This window comes from Eleginops maclovinus, chromosome 8 (assembly GCF_036324505.1).
Source record: "Eleginops maclovinus isolate JMC-PN-2008 ecotype Puerto Natales chromosome 8, JC_Emac_rtc_rv5, whole genome shotgun sequence".
Taxonomy (NCBI): domain Eukaryota; kingdom Metazoa; phylum Chordata; class Actinopteri; order Perciformes; family Eleginopidae; genus Eleginops; species Eleginops maclovinus.
The window spans coordinates 8,628,542-8,652,847 of record NC_086356.1 but is presented as its reverse complement, the minus strand read 5'-3'; the positions used below and the strand labels follow the sequence as shown (position 1 = coordinate 8,652,847).

Below are 24,306 nucleotides of genomic sequence, written 5' to 3'. Positions count from 1 at the left end.
AACTTGTTTTTATTCCTATATTTCATTTTGGGATACAATCCTGAATCTGCATGCTCAGTGGCATTTTCACTTTGTTTCAATCCATTGTTGCTAAGCCTGTTGAAATATGGGCTTGAATATAAATGACTGATTGTTCAGTTTTGTGTATTTACCTAACACTCTTTTTTCACAGGTGATACATTTCGTGTAGGTCAATTTGACCTATGCATCAATGGACCTACGTTTTCAGAATGACATGTTAGAGTTGAGTGCCTACATTCTGAGTGTGTTAATTTTATATAGTTTGTAAACAAACTATCCATCATATTGTCACGAGCTCCAAACAAACATGGCCAGTTCGGTTTGCACATCAAGAACATTCCTGTCATTTCAGATCCTGCCTGCTGTTGTTGCAATCAGCTCATTCCCCTCACCTGGTCTCCCCAGCCCCTTCCCTCACCTGGTACTCATTTCCTAATTAGCCCTAAATATACCACATCCACTTGTCTTGTCTGTTTTGCAAAATGCTCCAGTGTGCAGTTCCTAATCTGCTTTGCCCTTTTATGGCCCATGCCTCCCTGATATTGGACAGCAAGTTTTCAACCTGCCCCCTGATTGGATTTGTTTGCCTGTTTGAATGATCACCTAGTTTTGTAGCCCTATTCTGCCTGCCCCTTTTATTGGATTTGTTTGCCTAATTGCTGGATATCGTGGTTTTGACCCTGCCTGCACCTGGCTTGAAGGTAACTGATCTTCCTGAACTTTTTGTCTATCTGTGTTGTGCTTTTGCGTTTAAGTCTGTACCTGTACAATCTGGCAGGGAACAAGTGAGAGTGAGGTGGTATATATACTGTGGGGCTGATGAGGGAATGAGTAACAGGTGAGGGGATTGGCTGGGGAGACCAGGTGAAGGGAACAAGCGAATTGCATTGGCTGGGAGGAAGACAACATCTGAAATGACAGGAATGTTATTGATATGCAAAACCAGAAAGGACTATGATTGTGTGGAACTTGTGACCACATTTAAAGCAGGCCAGAAATATAAACATTAAGATTGACTGTTATTTTATAAACATCACAACATTTATGAGAAGCAACTTCTACTTTAAGCTAAACCATACAACATTCACAGGTGCACGGGAATGTATACATCAGGTGACCCTTTTTCAATCCTTTAATCTGCATTCATGTACAGCTTTAAAGAATCGCTTCATCACTGTCACAGAGTGGCAGGTCATTTTTACATCGCAGTTGTCCCTGGAGATCCAAATCATCCATCCCTGACCAGAACCCCTCAGTAAATCCCGCCCATCTCATCACACACCTCCCCTGAACACATCTCAATCATTCAGCACGTTACAACAATGAAATGTGCCTAAATGAAATGTATGAACATGAAATTCACTATGAGCATACTATGTTGTTGTTTGTCTTTCCTATTATGGATGATTCTCCTCCTTCACAGTACACTTTGGATTTACTGATGTTGTTCCAATGGATGTGCAGCATGAGGCACAAAGATCTGAAAAGGAGGAAAAAGTGAGAGGCATATTTTTCCTTTGCAGAGTGATGTAGGACATAGCGTGAATACAAAGCCTTTACCTTAAGAAAATACACATGGTCCTAATTTATTAGACATTATCTCGGAGACTTATCTAATGTTTAAAAACAAACCAAAAGTTAACTCATAGTAGTTCTAGGTGATACATGCTACTGCTAATAAGTACAAAAGTCTTGACAAAATGGTAACATGATGGAGGTAAAGTCTTAAGGTTCAAATTCTTTGTTGCGCTCTACGCTCTGAAGACTATAAATTCACATTTTGCTTTAAGTCCTATGCCGTGTCGAGGCATTACATAATATGAAAGGTAATACTGTGATGATTTGAAGCTCTGTGTGTACTTAAAAGGCCCCAAGTGAAAACTGAAGATTAAGTAAGTTTAAGACAGAACATCCATAAGAGAGAGTTATGCCTTTTGCGGCAAGAAATCAATTACCTATGCCTCAGGCAAAATTGAGCGTATCACTGGGAGGTGTTGTAAGTCTTTCAGCTTACACCCGGAGTTGATTAATTGATGTCATCCAGCTGCTGGGGGCTGATTGTTGCGCGGTTTAACTTTCAACAAAACGTACACGTACACATGTGTGTGATATACGCAGGGCATTTTGTGTGTAATCATTTCCCGCCAACTGAGTAGAAGATCAGAATCAGGGTGAAATATGTTTCTGTACAACCTGCCATTAACACTCTCTTACAGGCACTGCAATTCAGGCTGCTGAAGTTGAACAGTAAGTTTCCATGACAACAAGAAGTTCCTCAAAGTTTTGTTTTAGGAGGGTGCCATTGCTGCTGCTGCTGCGAGCCACGTTGAGCTTTTCACTTCTAATAAATCTACATTCTTGGCACAAATTCAAAAAGGAGAAAAGGATCTTCAAAATCTGGCGCTTTTAAAGACACCAGGCTCAATGACTTACTTTGGTAAATGATGACCATGCACTTGTAGCCTGATTTGAATTGAGCTTTACAGCATATTTGAATGTGACATGGGACAGAGGAAGACTTTGAAATCTTGAATGGTGCTATCAGTGGTATGCTGTACCCTACAGGTGGGATGGGACACTTCCAAAAAGAGAAGTCAAAGTGTTTTATGGTTTTTAACATTTTATGAGATAGACAGAAATTAGGTGCTCCTTCACCAAGACAACAGACTTAGGAATAACACTTTGGTTTTAAATACAATTATGGAGCCATATGCGGCATTTTCCTTTCTTCTTTTTATTCTACACCTGACATATTTGCTTTTCTTGATTTTAATAACCTTGATATAGAGGGCATATTTGATATCCTCACAAACATTTCTTTGTGGCAATTTTCAAGAAGATGATCTATACAGTGGAATCATTATATGCTGTAATGTTGCTCTGATCTTATTTGTTTTATGGCAAAAAATAATGAGATTATGTGTTTTTAGTCACTGGGACAAAAGGAAACCGAGCCCCCTTGAATTTATCCCATTTTGAAGTCATATTTTTAATAGCATCCTGTGGAGGATTGGAGCTTCTGCACATTAGAAACCCATCTTACATCACAATCATACAATTATTGTGCTTTTGCCGCAGTAGCCATGATATATACAGCTGCTACCCCGAGCCCGTCATTAGAGAAATGCGACCATCAGCAGATTAAAATAACTCACAGCTTTTTCTCAAGTTTCAGGGACACTTATTATAGCTGACTTTGTGATATCCAGAAAACTTTGACGGGAGCTTTGCCCTGCAGCGGGAAAAGCTATCCTCTGCTTTCTCCTAAATCAGATTGCACTGCTGCCAACTGCCCACTTGTTTGTATTTACCATAGCCGTTGGTGGTGCATGCCAGCATCAATAAACAGAACAGTTGTAGGATATCTGTTAATGAGCAGGCTGCGTAAATAGATCATTTTCAGTCATCAGCAGTTTCTTTATATTCTCAGAGGGAAAATTATCTTCAATGTTCTCTTTGTTTCTTTTGCTGGATTTTGGACTGGATGGTGCCCTCTCTGATGCTTCCATTTTTGTCCATCTGTCCTATGGTATATATCAATGTTTATGTCCCTGGACGGATGCAATATCTCACCTCCACTCCCAGTAACAACATTATGTGTCTCAGACAAAGCTATTTGATGTTTCAATGATAGAGGGGCACATTGCACAGAGAGGTTAACATCCAAGGGAATGGTCGATGCTTGAGGTTATTTAACAGAAGATGAATTAGGCTTAACTGGATTTAGATTATGCGATAAATAGTGTTATGCAGACAGATTTAAATCTTTGTCAAACACTCTCGACAATAGGAAAGAGTTTGTGACGACACAGCGGATGTTTCCAGAGGCATTCATAACTACAGACCAATTTATAAGTTTCCATTCTTGTTTTGTTGACTCTTCAGTGTTTATTTTCTGTTAATGAGTGTTCAGTGCTTCAGTGACTGCAGAAAACTTGCTATCACAGAAAACTTGCTTCCGATTTAATCCATTTGCAGTTAAGACTCAACTGCAAATGCCAGTGGAAATTCCTGCTATATTGTGCAGACATTAACTTGGATTGGAAAGGCAGGGATCCAACAAATCCAGACATGAGAAGTATGAGACTTGGTGTGACAGAGCCTCCATGTTTTTATGTTATACCATCTTAAGAATGGGCGCAACAAAGACTTATAAGGACCCACTTTAAATGCTTAAAGTGTAATTCATCTACAGCTTTTACACTATGCAACCAACATTTACTTCCTAATGCCATTTTAAGTAACCTCATCTCCCAGAAAGTTACATGACACATTTCCGCCTTTTTAATGGTTGAAGATCCCTTGCCCTTTGAGTGCAGTGTACAGCAACACAGCCAAAAATAGCAGGATACCAATCAAGGATCAAGGAATAGCTTTTCTTGCATACTGCAGTGTCATGATGGAGCACACTGCGAGTGGCTCAGTGTCAAGCACAGGATATTCTTTGGCTGAAAGCAGTTGACCGACTGGGTCATCATCTGATTGTGTAATTGTTCTTCTTCTGTTGGTGTTGGTGGCAATTGCCTCCGGAGGCCCTTGTTTGTCAAAGGTGAAGTGGAATCCACAATTGCTTGCCTGCAGGAGTTATTGGGGTCGTGTATGTTGGACTGGCAGCCAGACCAAGGTGTTCCGAAAAAGGCTTCAAACAATACTGCTTTACTAAGGTTATGTATAAATGCAGCATTTCTTTAGAGATTAATTCCAGAGCAGCCAGTATCTTTTCTTTGTTTATTTCAAAATTACTGTAGTTCAAAGATTTGCAAGGAAGATGTGTTAATGTGTTGCTTGGCAAATTGCACATTTGGATTGGACATCAGAAGGGTAAACATACAGTAATAATACAGCATCAAAAAATCTGCCCACACTTTCCTCCCACCTTTTCAATTACTTTGCAGTACAGAAGTTGTTGGTCAGAGGCCGCTGAACATAATCACACATGCAAAGACATGCACTGCACACTGTAGATATTAAAAGGAAACAGAAACACAGGCAAGACATTTAATACAGTGATTAGAAAACAGCTCAGCCTCCAAGGCATCAAGGGTTGTATAATACGGACTAAGCCACCTATTTGAATCATACCTCTTGTAAACATCCAGTTTTATTGTTTACAACTGCAAACCCACAAAATGTATGTTGTTTTAACCAAAACTCAACACACACATTTTACATGCATAACTTTTAAATAAATCATGGCACAACATGCACATCAGGAAGAGCTTATTTATTGACTGCACGTGTCCTACTGCCGTTTTCATTGGGATTGTGTACTAATTACCAATTAATATGTAATTGCTATGGGTTGCATAATTAATGAGATGTTATTGTATCCCTGCTTTAGGAGTTATTAATCCCCTGCTAGACCCAACAGGATAAAAGGTAGCACACCCTTAGTAATAAAAAAGTCAGTGAGGGAGCTCATATTATGATAATTTATAGGGATTTAATTCACAACAATGCTGAGTGTAATTTCCTCATGTAATCAACTATCAGGAAAGCAATTACACATGAGAAGATCCTCAAATCAGTTGCTCTCTGCTGTTTGTATTCATTTATTGACCAGACATAATTCTCAATGTCCTCAAAGTGCACTCACATCTTCTTCGTCCAGCCACTCTCCTAAATGATGAGCAGATTACATTCAACATGTTTTACATTGAATCAATGGTTGGCAAGCCAGAACTGCCAGAATTGTAGTCAGCATTCATTCACATTTATTTTAATGTATTTTTTAAAAGGGACTCTTGCTTATGGAAGATACACCTAAATCTTATCTGTCGATTGTTATTATCGACGTATTTCTACCTGCTTGTATTTTGAACAGACTTTCCAAAGCCACACACTGCTTGGGCTGAAATGGCCAAAAATCAATCTGTGGCTACAGAGCTGTACACTTCCACATACTGTTGTTTAATGTATAAAAAGTATAGGTGGTTCACAGGCCTGCAAGGTTTTGTGCTTCAAGAGAACTGAATTTGCTCTTCACCCTCTTTTTCTCTCTCGGGAAACTGGAAGTGGCACTGGCTTGGACATGTGTTGGAATAGTATGAGAGCTTTATTATTACCCTCAGTAGTTCTGGCTCAGTTTTAATAATAGGGTTCGAGGGAATTAAAACCAGCATGATCCACTTGCCAAACTTGGCAGTAGATATTCTCCAAAGAGTTGGACCTTGCTGTGTTTTTGCCCCTTGAATAATCTTGGGAATAAATTAGCTCTTGAAATAGCTGATCGGGAAGTAAATGCACAAAGATAAACCCTTTCTAAAATAATCTTTTTAAACATTAAATACTTAGTTTGACTCAACATTTAAGGTTTCAAACATAAAAAGGAGAGGTTTTTTTTGTTACTCCCGTACTTGAAGAGATTTTTGCATAAACTATATTTATTAGAAAGACCAACATTGCAATGACTTCACCTGTGTTACATTTAAATAACCCACTCTGGCATGCAGCATAATCTCTCCAGCCCCTAACTCATGGTGAAAATGATATCCTATAAATTAGAGCCACCCTTATCACTGATATTAATCGTTCAGTCCTATTAGACAGCCAATGTATGATTGATATGGCCTGACTGTGACACTACAAAAAATTACATTCCTATCTGACTGGCAAAATGAAAACTGCTTTGAGTTTGATACACCTGCAGATCACACATAGCCTACTCAAGTCAAATTAAATCACACTTTTCATTTTTAACTCAGTCCCTACTGGACCACAGCATTTAAATGAGCTCAATTACTGAGCACTGAAGCGTGCAAGAAATTCAGCCGCCTATCTACCACCGACCTTGACATACTCACTGCGTCTCTTCTGACCTGTCTGTCTGTCTGTCTCTGCCATGGAGTAATAACTCAGGTGGTAGCTTAAGTCGTCTTTTTGTTCTGTGTTTACTAATCTGATAATACGTATGTTATATTTGGGGCTAATTAAACTAAATTAAATGATGGTTAACATGGCGAACATTATTACTGCTTGGCATCAATACGCAAGCATTGTCATTAGGAACATGTTTGCATACCGCACGGACTTAGTCTTAGTTTAATATCTGAAACCGATACAGACACATTTTTAAGGATAGAAGTGGCACTTCTGCTGACATGAATTAATGCTAATTGGGAAATGTAAGTGATGCAAACATGTGAAAGTCGGTTAAACAAAGCAAGTTTAATACAAATGTCCATGAACTTGACAGTGAGTGTTCATTATATAACTCAACTTTCATACCACAGTAGGAGCATCATCTATTACTATCTTGATGTTTATATACTTTTATCTCTGTAACAGTCAACGAAAAATAAAACATGGACCTTGTACCATTTAGTGACATTAAGTATTTATTTGTTCGCTTACCCTTTCTGACAACTCATTTTCTTTTTAGAATGTTTTTCTAATTGAGCTGACAGCAGCATTGTGGGATATGACTCCACGTAGATTTTATAATTCTCAGGGAATAAATGTCATTCGTCCAAAACATCTTACCTAATTTATCGTTTTGATGGCGGTCGATAACAGAACCGTGTTTTATTCATGGTACAAAATAACATACGTTTAACATTTTTGGATGTAATAAATTTCCCTTAAAATGTTTTGGGATTTATTATAAACCAATGAAATGATAGTCAGATAATCTGGGGGCAGCGTGTGGGGTGTATTTGTGTCTTCATGTTTATTTTCCGTGATGCATCAACAACAACAACATTATTTGGCCTGCACACTGAATAATTCACATCACAAGGCCTAAGGACGCACCCCTGGCCGGCTTTTCTCTTATTGTTTTACTGTGTTTTCAAAGACCAGCAAGACCACAGGCAAACAGCAAACAGAAGCTCATCCGTCTCTTACCACTGCTGACCTGCTCTGAATCTCTCTCTAGATGCAGCCCTCCCCTGCGCCTCCTGTTACCCTACATATCTCAGGTTTTGATGTGTAGAATTTATGCCAAAACTTCTTTTTGACCAACCCACATGTGGTTCCAAATGCATGAAGGATATGCACAAAGCCACATTTGCATGAATGAACTAAATAACCCTGAAACTCATTTTCACTCTGCCCATTGCTATATTGGTCAAGACAACATTATACTAGGTGCCGGTCAGTAAATAAAGCCTGAGAAAGACATTGAGACGAAGCCACAAAGAAATCAAGTCTAGAAACAGTGGAAGAGTACAGGCTGGTGACACAGGGAGAGAATCTACAGAGACTGGGAGACAGTTTGAAGAGGCAAATACCCCGAGTTGGTAGAAGAAGGTGGGAGGATAAACAACAAAGAAAATTTTGCCTTGGCAGCTATGGGAGGGAGCAAAAGTTTTTAAAAAAATACAGAGAAATAAAGGCGAGTATCCAGCTGAGTGTTTAAGCAGGGAGGAAGCAGTATATATTGTATTCCCTCTATCACGCTGTCTAGTTCCACCATCTTTTCTTCATTGTGTGGGTGTGAGCCTAGGCAGAGGGGGACTGAGAGATGTTGCTTGTGGGGGGTGTGCCTGGGGGGTGGTCAGGGGATATTTGTGGTGCTGTGTGAAACCCATGCCTACTGACAAATAACAGCAAAGCTTTTACAGATAATGCTCATTTGGATCTTCATTGGTGCCTGCGATGGTTATTTGTACATGCTTCAGAGATTTCCGGCAACTGCATCATTGGGCTCCAAATGAAACGCTCGTATTCAGATAATAATCTCTTCATGCTTGGTCAATAATTCCCTCGGTGTAATAAAAAAAAAACTTGGATGAAAGGTTTGTCTCTGCTTGAATCACCATACTGATCATTGAAACACTTTGACATATTTAACATATACTTGATAAGATGGTAATGCATGTGTAATTTATTAATGAGGAAATCCCAAAAATATAGGATTCTTTTTCTCTTAAATTGCATATTTATTTGGTGCAATGTATAATAAATTAGGTTAACTCAACTGAGGATTTCCCCAATATGCACTTCCAACATCACTGAACTTTACTCTCTAACGACAAACTAAAGTGCATGAGATTTAACTTTTATTTTAAACCAAATTAGTTAGAAATACTTATATATATTTTGGGATCAAAGCTGCTATGTGGTATTTATTTTGGGGAAAAACCTGTCGAGTAAATGACTAAGTACTTTATTTTGATGCAAATTTCAACATACAAACTATCTCTTTCTTCACAGAATATTCCGTTCTTATCGAATGCACAAACACGCTCAAAATTATTCATATATTCAGACTTTCATATCTCTCACCCACTTGCAAAGACAGCTGCACACACACCAGCCCCCTCACAATTATGTGCTCTATCATGTGTTACGACCCAGCTTTCCTGGGTAAAGGGATACAAAAAAAATCATATATAGATTTGGTGAAATAAATTCATTTATTGGATGGATTGGGCTTAGGTAACAGAACAACTAAGGGAAGTGGGCTCGAGGGGACAGCTTGTATCTAATAAATACAATCGAAATTGGAATTCTAAGGAACAAAAAGATGAATAAAGGAAACTTTGACTTAAGAATAAACATAAACTGAGGCTTAAAAAGTGTTGCTGCTGCCTTGCACCCCACCATGACTCATTCATCTGATTCATAAGCAAACAGTAACATGAGGGTAAATTATATTTCTCTAATGCATATTAATGTATCCTCTGTCTGAACTGATTTATGACCCATAGGTATTTCATGAAAGCTTTTAAAATCGGTATTCCAAAAACTTTAGAGCCGTTATTTCCTGAGATGCTTGACAATAAACCAAAGAGTCAAGGGTGTGTACCCTTCAACACAAAAACTACATTAGCATATGATCCCCTACATTTGTTTTCAGATAAATTCCTCATAAGGTGAGCATGCTTAAAAAGAAAACCGGGGGGCCTTGAGTTGAAAATAAAAGTTGACTTAAATGCTGAAAATGAGCTGGGAAAAGGCAGGCAAGCATGGTTCTTATTTTTCTGTTCCGTTGGGGATATAACCCTCATTACCACCAATTAGCCCCGGTCTACATCATTATTAAGGACCACTACCTTAATTAAGTTGTAGTGTGTGAAATATATTGCCAAATGCTTACACAGGTCTAGAAGTAAATTCACTAAAAGCAGTCTCTATTTGAATGCATTATTATGCAGTGTTTTAAAGCAGAGGGCGGTAATGTGCCGTCCTTTATTCTGTGATGGATGTAATTCTTTGCTGATGCTGAACATATGGGAAAAGAGTCAGAATCAGATGGTCTTGTTTTCTTTTAAGTGGGTTTTTATGGTATTTTTTATTGGTTGTGAGTGGATACCTTACATACATTAATGCACAACGTGGCTGTTGTTCTAGCACGATTTATTTAATAGGCTATATTACTGTCTAACATTCTCACGATGTGTGGGCGGATGTAATTATGTTAATGTCTGTATTAATATGTGGGAGAAAAGTAGCATAAAGATGCGTGAGAACATACAACCGTGTGTGTCTGTGTGTCTGTAAGTTGTGTGTTATCAGTAGGTGTGGTCCTTGCCTTCCAGCATCACCCCAGTTTGCGACAGTTTGAGGATTAATGAGGTGTGTTTATCTGTCTGCACTCTCCAGCCTCGGGTTTTCCATAATCAGGGTGCAGGTGTGTTTTCTCTCCAGTCTATGGGGTGGGATGCAGAGACGGTTGGGTCACTGTGCCACAATGCATATATCTATAAATGCACACAGTTTACTGTCTTCCCATTGATCTTGTAATGTTATCGGCAGGGGCAACCTGGTGTTGACACTGAGCAGGCTTATCTAAAGTCAGCTGTAAGACACTTAACAGCTGGGGCTTATTAAAAATAATGAGCAATGTCCATCTCACAATACAAGCCACTGGTATTACATACACAAATATTGTATAACACCCAAAATGATTCATTAAAAACAGTACATTTTCACATTTCTGTGTTAATAGACACTGATCTGAGAGTAAACACTCGATTCAGTAGACCTTCTGCACAGTTGTCCCTGCTGTTGCTAAAAACATTGATGATGCCTCTGCTCCAAATAAAGTACCAGGACCCTGGAACTATGAACTACTAAGAATATGTGAATGTCACACAGCAAAGTCTGGACTTCTCTTACTCAGCTTGACAATGTATTTATCATGACAGTGAAGTGTGATGCTATATGTGAGACAAGTATGCCGGATCTTCTTTTTTCATGACTCAACGAATACTTTCCAACCAACCTGTAGATGAGGTAGTGTGATGTGCAAATATCAACTTTTGGAAATGCATTTTATGATAACCCAAACATCTCAAATCATGTTTTAAAAAAAAGATCATCATTACATTGGTTTGCCACTCAGTGGGTAATAATGTATCAGGCTGCGATGACCAACACACCTGCGTTGAAATCTCGAGACTCAAGGCAGCTGTATGTAAAACATGTGCCAGTTTTTGTTGCCGTCTGAGTATAAATAGTCCTTTTTTCACAGCAGACATTCTGACAGTCAAGGTTGGCAAAGCACAGGTGTTACTAATCACACTAACGATATCGGGACAATGAAAGCAGCTCAATCGACTTCAGCCATCGTTAATTTAATTTATCACACCTGTTTTTATATAGTTCTGTTTATGTATACTTGCGGTTTCTGTGACTGTTTAACTAGACACTAGTTAGAATGTGAAAAGGTCCACTGCAGTAGACTCTGACAAGTAGATTTGTAATCAGATAAATGCTCTTCAAATAAATCATCAATTAGAGAAAATGAAGGCAGATTGCAAACAAACACAGTAAGAACAAGTTTTTTTCTAAACAACCAATTAAAAATAATGACGTGCTACTGCCTGCACACCTCAGCAAAGGTGCCATTTGACATGTGTGTGGTTTCTGTTTTGATGGCATGGCTAATCACAAAACAGCATTGAACAACAGTTAACCCAGATGAACTAGATCATATTTTCTCGTCATTTATTTCTGTTGTAAATAAACCTCTCCGATCAGCTTTCATCTGCTCTATTTTTCTCTGTACATCAGAATTTAAGGGGAGTGTATCATATACGGTATTTTTTTACCCAGGAATTGCATGTCACCTGTTTGCTTTCACTTGAATTCAAACCCACTAGAGCTATGTTGTTGTCACAGTTGTTCTCAAAACTTTCCAACCATCCACAGAATAAAACACATTGTACAGTGACTCACTGCATGAATAACACCAAATGTCAAACTTTATTTTATGCAATTAGGTGAATATAATTTAAAAGAAATTCTCAGCAGGGTATTTTTTTCCTAGAACACCATGACTTGTTCTGTTATTGAAATCAACGTTTGATTAACGTCATTAAAACAAATTTAATGAATGTTTTTTAAATGTCTGCCTCTGATTTTCAAGCACAACAGTACTATCCTATTCCTTAGCAACAAAACTAGATGTGGGGAAAAAGGCCCGTAGCTCCCTCAAAGAAAGAAATTAGTCATGGTTTTCATCCATGTTAAAATTGCTGGAACCCCAGGAGAGACTGCATTACAAAGGAGCTTTATGAAAGTCATATTAATTATGGAGGGGACGCAAAATTGACTTGCTATCTCAGCATCTACCCAAACAACCAATATTAATGTGTTATTGAATTGTGTACCTTTTTATACTTGTAGTTGTATGAGTTTGTATATGTGTGATTTGATACAAGTACGTATGAAAGTATTTTCTTTCTGCTTGACGGGGAAAATAACAGACATTTTATTTGCTCAAAGGACAGTTTCAATCAATGAAGAGGTGTTTTGCTGTACCGGGTTCTGTCCCTGGACCTGATTTATTATCACGCATGGATTAAAACAGTGATTAGCTCAATAACATGCTTCCAATATGATGAAAATGCCAGTGGCCTTGAAAGGCGATGACTGGAAATGTAACATCAACTCTAAATGTCATTTAACACATATTCTAAATTACGATATAACTAATTTATACACGCTTGCTTGAGTCAAAACCCACACGTGTTCTGAATTTGAACTCAAGTGACACTGAATCACTATTAATTACCACAGAATGAAATAAAATAAAGGAAAAAAATCTATGTGGCCCAAAGGCTCCCTGGAGGGGATGAATTAAAAGGAAGTGTTGCTTAATTAGTCATTTATACAATTGGAAGATCATGTGGAGGTTTATGACCAAATGCATTCAGTTCATGTGGAGGTTTAGAGAAGATATATATGATTCATTCATATTTTAAAGGTATTGACCTAAAATAATGTTCTGTTCTTTTATGGTTATTAACTTTTATGTGTATTTTCTCAATTGTATCTGCCCATACCAGAAAATGAATGAGAGAAAAAGAATCATTGGTAGGGATTCTGTGGTTGAGAAGTGCAGATAAGCTTACCAAGAGCCAGCATTTTTTTAATGCAACTTCTAATGAATGGTGTACAATTAGATTTATTTTTGAATAATTGGGCTTTTTTGAGGTGACAGCAGTGTTACAGCTATGGATGGAGGAGGACTTTCGGGACCCTGCATGACTGTTTAACATTTGAAGTTCTATTTCAGTCAGACAACTCGTATATTTGTTTATATGTTTATTAGAAGCAGCATATAGTTTGAGTTTGGTGTCTAGGCTCGAGCCTCCTCACTCCACAGATTTACATAGAACATTGAGTGATGATTAGATAACTATCCCCCGGAGCCTACAGGTGGATGCTGGGGTGGAAGCTGGGGTTGTGGTGAGGTTGGTGAGCCACAGCAACGTGGAAGTAGCAGCAGCAGCAGCATTAACGAGGCAGGGGCAGGCAGATCTGCAGCCAGAATGCAGTAGATTTGTGTCATGCTGAAGGTATGACTCCTGTCGTAGAAATTATATTCCACTCGTGGCAGTCCTTTCTGCTTTTATACTTGCTGTCATTTCCTTTTTCTGAATTCATTTTAGCTGAATGTCACATTCCCCCTGAGATGATTGGCGGCTTATTCAGACCTGTTGCACATAGTGTGGGGACTGGCTCCTGATTGGGAATAGAGAGTAGCTTGGTGCGTTTGCCCTCCTGGACAATGAGGGTGTGATGTTGCCCTATTACAGACTTTCATCTATCTTAAAGAGTCACATTTAACTTTTCAAGGATGTTATGTTATGTTATGTTGTCAGGAACTGATTCTCAGCCTAATTCCCTGTCTCCCTGTCTTTAATACAAATATGCAAGGCAAACATCATTTCGGTCTGGGTTGTGTAAGATGGCAATCTTTCTTCAGCATAAGATTGCAATCTTTTTGTACTGCACACAAGCCGACAGAGTGGATGGTGGGTATACAAAGCGCAGAACTCCGTTCACCATGTTTTTAAATTCAGACAATAAAAGCATTTTGGTTAAGATTAGAAAAAGATGATTTTAGTTGAATGTTAACACTTACGGCCTTCACTAAATATTTAACTGCAAAACAAGATTCTTTCCCAAACCTTTACCAGGCACATTAATTTCTTAAACCTACAGTTACAATAAAAAAGTTAAAGGTCCCCTGTTACGCTTTTCCGGTTATAACCCGTCCTTTCGTGTGTTATGGGTCTGCAAAGTCACAAACCCTCGAAGTATATCCTGTAGCGAGTAACACTCTAAAGCAGAAAAGACGTGTCTATGCTCCCATCCAACGCCTCGTTGTAGATTTTTCTTTTTCCATTTTTTTTCTTCCGGGGGCTATTGAAGTCACTAAATCTGGAGCCCAATCGGCAAGTTGGCATGCCCATAGCTATAGACCAATAGGCACACCCTCTGCCAACCGACCATTTGCTGTTGGAAGGCTGAAATGTCAAGGAAGTACTGTGCCCTGAAATGTGAGGGGAAATGTCATCGGACCTCCGACAAGGCGTTAGGACAGAGTGAATAGAGTACTATACAGAGATGCTGTATGAGAAAACCAATGTGGTTTTGGAACATTGAGAATGTAAATATATTCTAGTACACCTCAACAATGGAATTATGATCAGTAAAAACGACCACAATATGGCCCCTTTTAAATGTACTTTAGCTGCTATGTGTGAGCAAATGTCTGTATTCTCACCTTGAGACTTACCTTTAATATTTAAAAGTGCTTCCACATTAAGTTGATCGTATCCGTAACTCAATTGGCATAACGTTCTGATTTTCTCTTAACCAGTGAGAATGTCAAAGTTAGAAAAGGGTTTCAAAATGACATCAGTGACACTTATTTGAACAAGGATACTATCAAAAGATCATGAATAGATCTGTATTTCTACTGTTCATTCTTTTAATTAGTTTATCTTTATTTATCAGTTTTAAATATATTAAAACTGATAAATAAAGATAACTGTATCACTTGAAAGTGGTTAAACTCCATTCCAGTGAGAATCATTTCTTAATCAACTCACTTTGAAACCGACCAACATAATGCTGACTCTGCATAAATGGCGCACTGTTGAACATTTTCAAATGATGTTCCCTGAGGCAATTGGCACGGCATACACCTCTTAAGTTACAGACCGGGAGAAGGTGATTCCTGAACTCCTGGCACTGTGTACTAAGCTCACTACCCGTTCCACTGAGACGCATGCAAAAAAGGAGAACGGGTTGTTTTAATATCCCACATCAACTGGCCTACTTGATGGGGATACAAATGACAAGAAAAAGAAAGAAGATTCAGGAGAAAAAGCACATACAAGTAAACTAAATGGAGGGATAATGGCTGGACAGAAATTACTACTCTGTATTAGGAATTCCAACTAGATTAAGACAGATGTTAAAAAGAATATACAATAAAATGTAACAAAAATGACATCTTAACACCATTTGTCTTTTATTTCAACAGACGCAATTCTAAGGCCCAAGCCAAGTTGAGGGCTAGCCAAAACCAACGGCCAAACGTACCTAAAATAAACGTGTATAGATAGGAGATGGAAGATTGTGTGCTATGAATTGGTAAACACTGTATTTAAACCAAAATTGTGAACATGGTTCCATTTGGTTAGTATTAGTTTGCATCTTGTTGTGGATAACTCACTGCCTGATATGTCACTCAGCCTAAAGCTTTTGAAAATATGGAGAATATTAACAAATTATACAGCATTGAAAAGTCATAGCCAGCCTGTATGAGGGTTGGTTTTGAAGAAAAGTAAAATGCTACACACTGCCAATGAAGCAAGAGAGCACATTAACACATCCAAGGTGTGCGAGTTGCGTAAGGCAGGTATCCGCATCCAGCGTATGTTGCTTCATCTTCATTAAAGCAATTTATTGAATGACCAAATAAACAGACCTGTATGATGTAATGCATTGAAATAACCTGCAATTCACTGAATTAATAGGTCTTTTCAAAATGACGCATGTTTTGAATCAGTATTTATGATATTTTTTGAGGCTATGTCTTGTAGTCGCATTGCACTTTGTTGACAGGTGTTTCATGTCCTATCCTTGCGATTTGCTTTATATAGCGGAGCATAGACACATTACAGTATATTGCAGCTATATACATAAGCATCTATTGAATAACATGAACAACTAATATCAACAGTGTTACAGGAAACTATCTTAGATGCATACCTTTTTAAATTGAGCGCATGTAACCCTAAAATTCACATCAACGACTCGTAACACAGGATGGACAGTCAGATGGAAGACATATGGTAGTCCTAGTTAAATAGCATAATTGCACATCTGTAAGTGTGTTGTTGAATGTCTGTGTGCAGGATAAATGTCAGTCCCTTCTGTTCCCCTCATACACTCTAGCTTTCTGCGTTCACTTCAAGGAAGCAGCTGACAGACAATTATCCGCTCAGTGATGCACAAATTACACAAGACTTTAGCCAGGAGTGTTGAAGGACAAGAAACCTACAACCTTCTGGACATGAGCCCACTCGCCTCTTATCTCTCGTTAGGGATGTTTAATCCAGTATCAGATGTCAATGCCCAGTCCAGCTTTGCCAGAGGGAATACTCTACACAGGGGCAAGATGTCCTGTTAAAATAGGTTCTTGCTCTGTTGTTTAAAGAACTTTCATTGTTTAGCCTTTATGTTTTAACAGATGGTCTAGCCTCATTTAAAGTTGTTGGAAAAAATGGACTCCACAGGAATCCAAAAGTCCGCCCTGTCTTCCAGTCTTTTGCATGGTCAGCTTCAAGCTGTTGGCAGCACAACATGAGTTTAGATGGACCTCCTCCCTCCTGGGCATGGGGAGTTTGTTATTGGAGGCCAACCACAGTGGTGTAGAACATTTGACAACCATGAGGCAGTAGGTACACTCATTGGCAAAAAGTAAAGAGTAAAGTGGTTACCCATAGAAAGAGCAAGCACTAAGAAAGACTTTTGTGTCCGTCATGGCGTCAGTCATCCACTACGGACTGAAGGGTGATTCTCAGCTTTTTGTTGGGTACTTCATCTTGAGCAACTAGAAACTGATCATTTCCACAAATGCTTGTTTGCTATCTATTTCTTTCTTGCAAAAAGGCATCATTTGCACAGTTTGTGTTGAGTGGAGCACAACCGCCGGGGCAGGAGAGTAAGACAAAGCAAGGCATAAAAAACTACGGCAAATAAAAGAATAGAAAAACAAAGTAAATAAAATAGAAAACAGAAATGGCAGTTGTGGAAAAAGAACGGGGGCTTAAGAGTGGTCAAAGGCTTTGGTTAAGAGGTGAGTTTTTAATGAGATTTGAAGATGTCCGGGAGGCAGCATTGCGGATCTCTGCAGGAAGAGCGTTCCAGAGGGTGGGGGCCGCAACACTGAATGCCCTGTCACCAACAGTTCGGAGGCGAGTGCGGGGAATAGACAGATGGCCCGTTTCCGAGGGACCGCAGACTCCATGTAGGGTTGTAGAGAGGTCTGATAAGTATTGTGGAGCGAGGCCATGGAGAGACTTGTTGGTCGGGAGGAGGGTTTTGAAAGTGATCCGGGACTTGATCGGGAGCCAGTGAAGGTGGATGAGGGTGGGGGTGATGTGCTGCCATGGTTTGGTGCGGGTGAGAACTCTGGTGGCAGAGTTCTGGACATGCTAGAACCTCTCCAGGGTTTTGCTGGGAACCCCGGAGAGCACCCCATTGCAGTAGTCTACCCTGCTAAACTTTTTTCTAAACATTTATTTTTGCCCTGCCACTTCACAGTTTACCCCCTCTTCCTCATTTCTTATCTCTATTCCCCTTGGCTACTACTGCAGAGCTCACAGCAGCACATGAGAGAGGAGCTTTGGCACATAAACATGATATGCAGCAATGATGCTCCAGACATTCCCGGGGAGTCCTCTGTGAATATCACATCAGCACACAATATTTTTAATGTCTGTGTTTATAAACTAATTCCAAACCCCTTGCTAATATAATAAAAATCCCTCCATATTTTACCCAGAGCTGAAAAGTGTGCCTGCCTTGTTCTCGTCTGATGCATCTCACCGCACTTCCCTAAGCTCTGTTCCTGTAAATGGGTGCTTACCGGGCTTTAAATCCCCTGCATTTATCAATTACAATTCCAGAGGCTAGATTATGAATTAGGTAAGGAGCTCAGGGGGTAATCAACACCGTAATTAGGCAACTCGATCACAACTTTGGGCACAATGTTATTAAGTATTTGTTTCTTTCTGTATCCCTCTGAGACACGTATGATCTGTTCACACGCCCTGGTAGCCAAATAACAGAGGACTTGATGGACTCTAATGCTATCAGAAAGTAAATATTGTTATTGAGCTAAATTTCTTTCTTCTTCATTGATTCCTGTTTCTTTTATCTTTCAAACAGTTGAATGACACAGTAGGGAATTACATTTCGGTAGCTATTTCTGGCATACTTGTAAATAAGCTTTGAAAGATCAATGCCTTTCTCATGCAGAAAAGCTCTTTTGTACAACCCCATAAGTGCGATAAAGAAATCCACTTTCCAAATGGTGCAACACACTCAATTGTCCAATATCCTTTACTCTTCTATCATATTATTAAATATATCTTTATTGAAGAACATAATACTCAAACCATGTTTGAGATATCTCATGTAAATCCAACAATATAAACCAAATCATCAAAAGATTTGAAAGGCCCATCTAATAGATCATAATATGGATAGCATCTGGGGCTAGAAGGAGTTCTATTGAATAGAGAAGACAAAGGATGAATGCAAAACACTGGTTTGGGAGGGCATTGCTAAATCGATTTAGTTAATCCACCTACATGTTTTATGAGGAATTAATTAAGACAAAAACAAACATACATTGCTGCCCAATGCAAAAAAATAAATAAAAATATGCCCCTACCCCTGAGTAGTTACACTGGAAAACCCATTCATCATCAGCATGTGAAGTAAACATAATTAAACACTGTTGGGATTGTGGTCATTATAGCCTAATCATCATTGTGGCTGAATACAATAATTTGCATTAATCACGAGAGGCACACGTATTCATCTCTCGGGCATAACGTGTCTATCTAGATGCATCATCTCAGTCTTGGTGATGCCTTGCTGATGTAGACCATAAGACTAGTGGCAGGTCAGACTTATCCATCGGCATCTCTGAAGGCCTGTGTAGCCCCCAGAGCTGCCAGGCAACAACCATCATTCATGACTGGAGGAATCAGAGGGGATACTGGGGTCATGTCTACAACGTTCAGACACGCTCCATAATCACTCATGTCACCCCAGTGCACTGGGGGAACCTACAGTGACAGATAGTCATCATCTCCTTTACTCCCTCATTTAGTTTCGTTCTCTATTTCATCCCGATACACTCGTTCTCTAAGACTCACACTTTCTCATTTACTCAGCAGTGCTTCATTAATCTCTCGGGTTCTCCCCACCCCCTTTCTCTCTCAGGCTTCACTGTAATGTCTTGACCTGCCAGATGCTGACTGTCTGTCAGCCAACAGCACAAAGCTCTGACTAAAGCAATGGTGACTTCTTGACAGCTTCAAAAGTATGCTACCTGGTGAAAATTTCAATTAAACAAGCAATTTCTCAGAGGTACAGCTGTGTAGTGTAAAGGGTTTCTCTTCAGAATTTATGACATATTGAGTCTGGTAATTGTATTGACCTTTGTTGACATATGTTTCATGTCCTATCCAAGTCATTTGCTTTATCTGTGTAGCGGAGCATAACAAAATGACAGTATACTGCATCTATATACATACATATCTGTTGAAGTTTACATTTCTTGTCAGTTTATATAAGATAACAAGATATATACAAGCAATTTCCTAGAGGTACAACTGTGTAGTGCTAAGTGTTTCTCTTCAGCATATGTGTGTATTTACTTTGAGATTATTGTATGTTTTCAAAAATGTGTGAAAGGATGAGAAGATTGACAGGGAATGACACGGTATAAAATGTTCCAAAATTGGGTCATTGGCCACTGTTCAATTTGGCTGGCCTCAGACTACATTGTTCAGTATTGTAAGTATTGATAAAGACAGTTAAAGCAAATAATAGATATTACTTTGAATCCATAACGAACTTACATACAACGCAAAACAATTTGTCATGCTAAAGACACTAACACCTGTTAATTTCACCATTAACTGCAGTTCAGTCAGACAACTCGCGTGTTCGGGCCTCATCACTCCGCATATTTATATAGAACATTGAGTGATGATTGGATAACTATCCCCCTGAACCTACAGGTGGATGCTCTGGTGGAAGCTGGGTTGGTGGTGGGGTAGGTGAGCAGCAGCATGAGCGAGGCAGATCTGGCAGCTTAAATTGAGCGGCAGGTTTAGGAGAATGTGTTTCGTTGATTGTAAAAGGGACGAGGCGCGTGAGATGAAAATGTTTAATTGGTGCTCGATTTGACTGCCTGAACTAGCTCGCAGACTTCGCTCAAGTCCCTGATAACAGAAGTATGACCAACTACAATTTTAAACTGCCAAATTTCTTTAGATTTTGTAGATATTGGGCAAGTTTGAAGCTCACGATGTTCAGAGCCATCACAGGGAGCGGTGTGGCCTGCAAATGTTTACAGAAAAAACATGAGATATAAGGTTGTCATTTTCTGTTTGTGTTTCTTATTCTGATCATTTGTGACCTTTTTAAATGGTGTTAGGCGATTTTTATTATCCTGTGTCAATTCTTTATGCTGAGCTCAGAAAGGGTCTTAAACTGCACACGCACAGTATCACTGTGTAAACGTGTCCTCTGTCAGAAGAGACACAAAGAGTAGAAGAAGAAATTAAGGAACTGGGCCACAGACAGAGGGGGGCAGACACTGAGCATGAACCTGTGTTAAATACAGAATGGGTTTGACGGTTACAAAAAAAGAGGGCTACTTGTCTTTCATACATATTTTTTATGACTCTTACAAGATAAAACCCCTCTGGGCAGGAAGAATTTGTTTAATGAAGCTCAAACTCTATCTGTACGCGACTTCATCCCCATTTTGGGACCCGCTGCTCTCTTTCTGAGATTGCCGTTTTTAACTGATTATTACAATTTGCATATTATATCCACTGCGAGCTGCACTGATCAGATTGGTCATGGATCAGGGGGCAGACGAGTTTAGGCAGAAATAGATAATGCATAGCTGCTGACTTCCCTTCCCAATACAAACCATTAAAAGGCATTTTGCACCCTTTCTTCTTAATGTCATTTCCTGCCCCTAGAGAACAGCCTTAATTTGGCTAAAGAGAGCTCCAATCACAGGCCTGATGCCTCCTTAATGGACAGTAGATTGAATGTAAACAGAACAGACATTATTGTCATTGATGCACAAAAAAGGTTAAACATTATGGATTTTGTTATTTAGCCTGCTTGAAATTTCCACACAAACACTAGCTAGCAAATAGTTTGAATGGATGTAATGATATCAACTGGGTAATGTGTTCCTTAATGACATTGGAATGATTCAATCTTATTTCAGTAACGCTACATAAATGGCACATTGTTGGCACATTTATCCTAAAATGGAAAGCATAGCAACGATGTCCTGTTCATAATAGGTATTAAACCAAATGAGGACTTTGTGCATTTAGGTATAATGAAATAAATCGTTTTTTCTTTAAAAGTTGTGAATTTCCAATCAAGTAAACAAGTGAATCTTCTGCAGAGATGTGTATAGATTCTTGTTGAGTACTATGCAGCATCAACTTTGAGTTAAACACTGAACATGGTGGATACAATATTCAAATACTATCCTAATCTTAAGAATTATTGATTTAGGCGAATTACCTACTGTCATATTCACCAGCGTCACATAACTCTGTCTCCACAGGAAAAGAGTATTATGAGGAAATGAAACCTCCAACAATATCAATTTTGGTCTTTGGTCTAAGATAATAACACATTGACTTCCTTTGTGTTGGACAAAAAAACCCAAGAACATCTATTGAATTCCCATAAAGGATGGTTTCCAATGTAATAACCCCGCTCAATAATATCATATCTGCCAAGAATCCCTTAAGACCGGTAAAATACCTTAAAACATTGGCTTTTTAATCTCCAGGGTTGCTCTGGTGCATAAGGGTAAAGTCAGTGACTGATGAGAGTGCTGGCTTTCTCAGATTTACACTACTGTAATGATATAGGATGCTTGATTAAGATGGCTTTCATGCTCGGGGCTAGGGGGAATGATCCATGGGAGACGTGCCATGATCAAGCAGGCGTCCTGTGGATGCACTTGAAGAAATTAAAAGGAGGGGTATAAGCTATAGCAATTACAGAAATGATTCCCGGCAAGTGAGGAAAGCCGGGCATGGTGAGATGTCCGTTACATCTTAAGAGCTTTTACACTGGGCCACATCTGTGAAGGAACAATGATTTAAAGAGGGCTTGCTGTTCTAAGTCCTACTCAATCAGCTAAAAGCACGGGAAGCTCCTAGTGTTGTTCATACTTGTTCCCTGTTGTTCATTTTCAAGTGTAGGTAATCCTATTTAATCTCTGTCTGAGGCATGGACGTTCTGCTGAGCTTGCCACTCTCTCTTTCACTTACAGTTTTGCTTAAGAGTAAATGTCTTGAGGTGCACTAGATAATTAAATGCATAAATTGTTTTTCATTTTTCCCAGGTTAATATTCATGACACATACCTAGGGGCAGTCAGCTCTACTGCATTTTAAAAACCAAAGATGTAGGTCTAAGCTGCATCTCGACAGAAGGCTGGTTTGTGAAGGTAGGACTGCGATTTTTGTATTTCTTGTTGTTTCAGTTCTTGGTGAAGGGATAGAGTGTAACGACTGGAGTGAACAGAGGGTAACAGATTCATCAGCATGACTCGGAGACAAAGGCTTTAGTTTGAAATGGCCTTTACTTAGCAAAAGATCAGTTCCACTGGATCAGTCAGACTGGCAATAGAACAAGACAAAGGCAAATGAAAGGTCAGGAAACGCAGCTAAGATCAAGTTAATGATGAGCACTAAACACTAGAGGAAAAACCGCTGGAACGCTTGACTCGGAGGTACAAAGACAAACTTGGCAACGAGCGGAATGGGGACACATACTAAATACACCGGGAGAGGGAGGATTATGGGCCACAGATGAGAATAATTGGGATGATTACACAGGTGGGGAATAATCGAGGAAGATCATGAATGTGAAAGGAGAGGAGAGGTGGGTGCTTTTGTAAAATAAGAGGGTAATACAAAAATGACCACAAAAAGTGAACTTGATGCAAAGGACTTCACACAGAGTATAGAGAACATTACTTTTTGGTCGTCAAAATTACGTGTTGCACTAGTTTCAATCACCAAAGTAGGCTGTAGTACGATTTTGATATACAATAAATAAAGAAATACAATACGTTATTTCACCAAGGAACAGGGAGACTATATATAAACATCAGTCTCGCCTTCACCTGCATGTATGTGATGCACTTTTCTTTCTGTTCCTCCATGCTCCTTTTGACTCAGCATGAAGACATTCCCTCTGAGCCTCCAGCTGCTGCTCCCAAGAAGTGACAGACAGACAGCCAGCGACAATCTCAGTCAACAACATCAAATATCAATCATATGAAGTTTTACTATTTGGAATCCAGGGATTTCGGTTCTAAATCTACAGCTGGTGCCTTTTTTTTCTCACAGCGTTCACATTCTGAAATATATTGAATTTCAATACAAACACGTGACATGCTGCAAACAACAATGTCATGCAAGTGTTGTTTGACAAAGACAATTCCCTTTTGGTCTGATTGGTCTGCTCTCTTTCAGTGTCTTTTGCCTCTGCCCTGCTCCTTATCAGAACGTGTGCATGCACATAAAGTATATACACAAGTACACATGTGAATGAATCTTCTTCTTTAGTAATACTTTTTTGAAGGATGCCTCCACACTACACTTAGAATCGGAGAATGAAACCCTCTTTATTAGTCACATACATGCACACGCAGTGAAATTAGTCCTCTGCATTTAACCCATCCTAGTACTAGGAGCAGTGTTAAGTTCAACACATGCTGTCTCTGACCCAATGG

At 39.2% G+C, this 24,306-nt stretch overlaps 1 long non-coding RNA gene across 2 annotated transcripts; it reads left to right on the top strand.

The window, feature by feature from the left end:
- Positions 1–564: 564 nt before the first annotated feature.
- LOC134868192 (uncharacterized) lies at positions 565–23,970 on the top strand. Of its 2 annotated transcripts, none has more exons than XR_010166254.1 (3): positions 565–722; positions 22,910–23,013; positions 23,750–23,970. It is a non-coding gene; the product is annotated as an uncharacterized LOC134868192 (long non-coding RNA). The 2 variants fall into 2 exon arrangements; XR_010166255.1 differs by lacking the exon at positions 565–722 and adding an exon at positions 1,464–1,518.
- Positions 23,971–24,306: the final 336 nt, after the last annotated feature.